The sequence below is a fragment of the Phyllostomus hastatus genome, unplaced genomic scaffold, assembly GCF_019186645.2.
Source record: "Phyllostomus hastatus isolate PE091 unplaced genomic scaffold, TTU_PhHast_1.1 phas_contig_152, whole genome shotgun sequence".
Taxonomy (NCBI): domain Eukaryota; kingdom Metazoa; phylum Chordata; class Mammalia; order Chiroptera; family Phyllostomidae; genus Phyllostomus; species Phyllostomus hastatus.
This window is the reverse complement of record NW_025333622.1, coordinates 7,690,165-7,695,676: the sequence shown is the minus strand read 5'-3', so window position 1 is coordinate 7,695,676 and position 5,512 is coordinate 7,690,165. Positions and strand designations below refer to the sequence as shown.

The 5,512-nt window shown below is 33.1% G+C and overlaps 1 non-coding gene across 1 annotated transcript; it reads right to left on the bottom strand.

The window, feature by feature from the left end:
• Positions 1-1,301: 1,301 nt before the first annotated feature.
• On the bottom strand, positions 1,302-1,436 carry LOC123813587. Its single transcript, XR_006784775.1, has one exon. It is a non-coding gene; the product is annotated as a small nucleolar RNA SNORA20 (small nucleolar RNA).
• Between the last annotated feature and the right edge of the window lie 4,076 nt (positions 1,437-5,512).

The following is a 5,512-nucleotide window of genomic DNA, read 5'->3' as shown; positions in this document are numbered from 1 at the left end:
AACCAGCTTCTTGATCTTGAACTCTCATACTCAAATTCAATTTATTTCAACAGATGCTTTTGGTATTCCCACTAAGTGCCAGGGACTATGATAAGCCCTGACAACACAATCTTGAGAAATTATTCACATTTTTCCAAGCATTGATGCCTTTGTTTTCTTTCCACTTCCCTATGGCCTTAACCTCTGCCAGCTGGCTTCCATCATCATTGCTCTACTGAAATTGTTCTCTCGATGGTTGCCAATAGTTTCCTTGTTCCAAAATTAAAGTTTTTCAAAAAATTAATATTCTCTTTCTTCTTGACTTTTCTCCTATTTTGGCTTTGTTCAGCACCAACTTGCAACTCTGCTGCCTTGTCTGGTCTACTACAATGCATTGGCTGTACTCCAACCTCTACAAGCACATTTTATTTTCCTTGATGTTATTTTACTGATTCATCCAACTAAGTTTGTCTAATATTAGGTCTTGATTTTCTGCTCTCACTTTGCACTGTCTTCCTAAAACAAAACACACAATAATCAAAAACATCAAACTTTAAGAGTTAAACTAATGAGGAAGTATTGAATATATTTTATTCATCTTGTTTTGTTCATTCATCAGAAACATTTTATTTAGTCTGCTTTTTACCTAAACTTTGTGCCTGTAAAATAAAGAGGTTGGTTAAATCTTTAAGTAATGCTGATATTTAAATTTTTTATGGCAGTGCAATAGTAAATCCAACTTGTCTCTCAAGTTTTGCATTTAAACTTATATTTTCTTGCTTGCCTTAAGCATTTTTATTTCCACTGAGATGTTGTAATCACAAAGTGTTCTTAATTTTATACATCCATATTTTAATGAATTGCTTTTTCTTCTAATCCAATCTCTCTATATACATATATCTACATTTTTATTAGTATTATCTTGAACTTGGACTTGAGTAAGCAACACCTATTTGGGAAATACATGATAAACCCTGCCTTTCTTTGACACATTATCATTGTTTCAGTCATTCAGATGGAATTGTGAAGTAATATTTGAGTTTCTTTTTCTTCACTTTCAGATGAAAGTAGTTGGCAAATTCTCTGTATTTAGTTTGAATAATAAAAGCAACAAAAGCAATAATATCTAATTTCTGGTATTATAATATAAATTGGAAGTTTATAGTGTTTCCTCCCACATTTTATCTCATTAAATAGCTAGGAGATGGATATGCAAACATATCATAGTAGTAACTCATCACTGTTCTGTGAACTTGATGTAATAGCCCCATTTAACAGATGGGTATGCTAAAGCTAAGTAATTTTTTTCTTTTACATGGAAGCAGTGTCTAGACTATGCATGCAAAAGAGATTGAAAGGTTGTTCCACCTCCATTCACAGTGGCCTGATGTTATTTTATCCCATGCGTATAACTGCTCATGTCACTGGAAAGACTATAGCAGCAAATAAATGGGAAAAAAGTAATTTTTTAAAAAAATATTTTATTTATTTCTTTTTAGAGAGAGGGGAAGGAAAGGAGAAACATCAATGTGTGGTTGCCTCTCATGCGCCCCCTGCTGGGTAACCTGGCCAGCAACCCAGGATTGTGCCCTAACTGGGATCAAATAGGCACCCTTGGTTCACAGGTCAGTGATCAAGCCACTGAGCTACACCAGCCAGGGCAGAGTTAAGTAATTTTTAGTTCAGGATTTATGCTAACCGTATTATGCCATATAACACTGCTTTGTGGCATACAGTGAGTCCAAAATTTGCTTTTTTCCTTTCCATAACTACTATTTATGTAATTTAGGTGTAATTATCTCCAGCCTGAATGAGTACAAGTTCATTTTGCATAACCACACCTTTGCTATTTCTCCACACTGCTCTGCTCATTGTTTCATTCTCTGTTGTATTACTTTCCATTTAAAATAGTCTATTTTTTTCTGATTGTAAAATAGATAAAGAGATCCCAAATGCCAGAAGATGTTTTATGTGCTGTCTTTTGGTATTTACTACTCTGGAATAAAAATCCAAGATTCTTTTAAATTTGTTTTTGGAAAATCTCCTTTTTTCTTAATTGAATATTTGTAGAAATTTATTTGCATTTGCATGAGCTTATGTCTAATTATTGGAATATTTTGTATGTTTTTAGTTACTTGTTCATATCTCTCTTCTCTCCTTCACAACTCATATAACAAGTTTATTTTAACTCTTGCATTCATTCCTATTTCACTAGAAATGTTTTCTCATTTTAACTTGTGAAAAGTGGTAAAAAGGGGAATGAGACAAAATACTCTGAAGATTAATAAAGAATTTATCATAATACGTTAGAAAAATCACAATAAACAAAATGAAAGAAATGACATAAAGAGATTTTGAACAGAATGAAAGAGAAAGCTAAAGTACAGTAGAGAGTTTCAGCAAAGTCAAAAGTTAGGTTGCTAAAAAGACAAATAAGATCAAGACTAATAAAAACAAATCACCCAAAATTAAAAAAAAAATAGATAAACCTCTGGGGAGTGACTTATACAATGTACTGGTCTTTACTGGCTAATCTCTGTCTTCTTTCGATGCTTACTTTAAGATGGAAATATTTAATGACTATTTCCCAATAATATGTAAATATACTATGGAGTCTAAATTTATTCTGAATTTAAATATATAATTGGGACTAATGATATGAAAGCTAAACATTGTAGAATAGAATTTGCCAAATAATAAAGAAAGATTATTTTTCTACTTAGGCAATTTATCTGGTCTTAAGACCTCTTAAGTTTAAAACAGTCTAGAGGAAAATGAATCATTTTGATTCATTTAGGTGGTACAAAATTTCAGAACAATAAATATTTGTTGAGTGAAGCACTTGATATAGTAAAACACTTGAAAACCTTCTCTCTCTAGTGCTTTAAGAGAAGTCCCTGGTCAAGCTTCAGGAAAGATGTTAAACCATTGGATTTGAATATAAAATGAGATTCAAACAAGAATTATATGGGTCAAAAATTCTAAGAACTACATGAAGATTTTATAGATAAAGATGCTGCTCTGTATGCATGTTTATCTCTGTGTGTGCTTATGTGTGTGTGCAGAGTAGCAAGGCAAGACACAGACGATGCGGTGTCTTGTGTTAGTACACACAGATGACACTGGTGTTTGTGAATTCTCTATTTTCTGATTTTAAAAAAGCAATATATGTGTGTGTAGTTATTTCTTTATCTCACCAACAATATATTTCACTAATTGCCCCTTTCATGATGTGTTGGCACACTTAAGACATCATTTGTTCAATTAAACAGAATAATTTCATTTAACTACCATTGGAGCATTCCTGAGGAAAACTTTGTAATTACTCTCTTAATTCCACCTTTAACAGTGGCGCACATACTCATTTGCATGCTAACTACTCATCACATCATATAAAATTTAGCATTTGCATGCACCACTAAATAAGGAAGGTCAAAATGTATCACATTTTATGGACACCAAAGTCATGATTTTCAATTGTTCTTGCACCAGCGAAATTTGTGGTTTTGGGGCAATACAACCTCTGTGGTTGGGTCATGGGGGCCAGATCCTGCTTATACGAAGGCTCCTGCCCTGCAAAAGCAGCACTGCATGAGTATTTTACTGAGGTTCCTTTTTTTCTGCAATCAAAAGGTGAAAAACATTAGACTGACTTTTATTAAAGCTGTTATTCATATTTGTGTGTGTGTGTGTGTGTGTGTGTGTGTGTGTGTGCATGTGAGAGAGGGGAGAGAAAGAGAGAGATTGCTATAAAATGAGACCCTCTAGCTCATTAATATTCTAGAGCATGGGTAACAGATTCAGAACGCTGTTTCAATGGTATACAAACATTATTTCCTCTGTTGTTAATTTATTTAAAAGTTATATTTTTGCCATGTTGAGTCAGAAAGAGCTAGATTCTACGAAGAGGATAAAATGAGAAACAAGTGGGGTTTTGGGCGTGGTGTATGCACAGTATCCCAAAAACACCAGGGTCCACCATTCCTTTCATTTCATGGACCATATGTTCTGCTTTCCTGTGTAGGGAAATACAACACAATGACATTTGGAAGGCTTTTCCTGCCCTTAATTTTTCTAAATCCCTGCCTTAAATAAAGTTGAAGTATTAGAAGTGATAAGGACATATATAAGCATGATTTTTGACTAGCATCAGTACTAGACTTTCAATATAAAAACATTGGCTTTACATTTCATTTGCAATTAACTCAGTATAAATGAGTTTTGAAGCCTGTGCATTAAGCAGACTTCAATGAAATAAGCTTGCAAAAATACATGTTTATTTCTTAAGTCAAGAAATTTATCTTTTGTAAAAAAATAAAGGTAAGCACTCATTAACCCCCAAATCAGAGTGAAATTCAATGTAGAGATTTGGAAAAAATAAAAATGTACTTGATAATTAAATTTGGCCTGATCTTGCTTACTTGCTTAATGAGCATGGTTATTTCAATTAGGAAGCATGCTGGGTATCATGACATAATCATGACCCAGATATGTGAGACTGACTTTTAAATGCCTCCATCTCTCTAATTAATACACATCCCCTCACCTTGAAATTTGAAAATAAGTGTAGCATCAATGGGTACCAAGAGTGTTAAGAAGTGTAACCATAGCATCATTAAGTGGTATCTGAGGAAAATACAGTGAAAGTGACATTTACCTTAAAAAGTCCAAAATTTGTTTTAAATATTGTTGGAACTTATTTCCCACTTTAAAAATAATGTTCTGTTTCACATTTAATGTGGGTCATTGATTAGTAGATAAAATGTACTTCTGCCAAGAGTATATAGAATATTTCACAGCTTCCAAAAGAATTGTGCTAATCTGGTAGCCACTAACCACATGTGGACATTTAAACTTCAATTAATTAAAATTAAATAGAGTTTAAAAATGAAGTCCATAGTTCCTGATTTTTCAGTGTTTATTATACACATATGGCTAGTATTTTCTGTATTGGGCAGGATAAATACAGAGCATTTCAATGTGGCTGATAGTTTTCACAGACAAGGTTTTCTATCAGAGTAGAGTACTGAAAAGCATTTCAGAAGAAACATTCAGAACTTCAGGAAGTGTTAAAATGGCAGAATTATTTAGCATGGAAGAAAGAAAGAGATCTGGCTTCATGATGGTTTGAACAGAAAGGCTACAAAGAGAGGCATCCAACAGTTTTCATATAGTAGGTTGGGAAAGGTGAAACTGATTTCAGATACAATAGAGGGATTTAGGTTAAACAAAAAAAGTGAAGGTTATTAAAAATAAATGATTTACAGGAATCTTCCCCTTCATGGCTATCTCTAAGAAAGCCATATACATAGTGAAATTTGTGAATATTTATCACAGATATTTAAATGAAATGTTTAGGTATTCTTTGTAAACTCAGAGAGATGAAGTTATTCTTTTTTTTTTTTTAGTAGAGTCATATGAGTTCTTTTTTTTTTTTATTAATCATTGGTCATATACAGTTTTCTCCTTTTTACTCCCAATCAAGTCCCCCCTCCCACCCTCCCCACTTCCCTCCCATTACCACCCTCCCCTT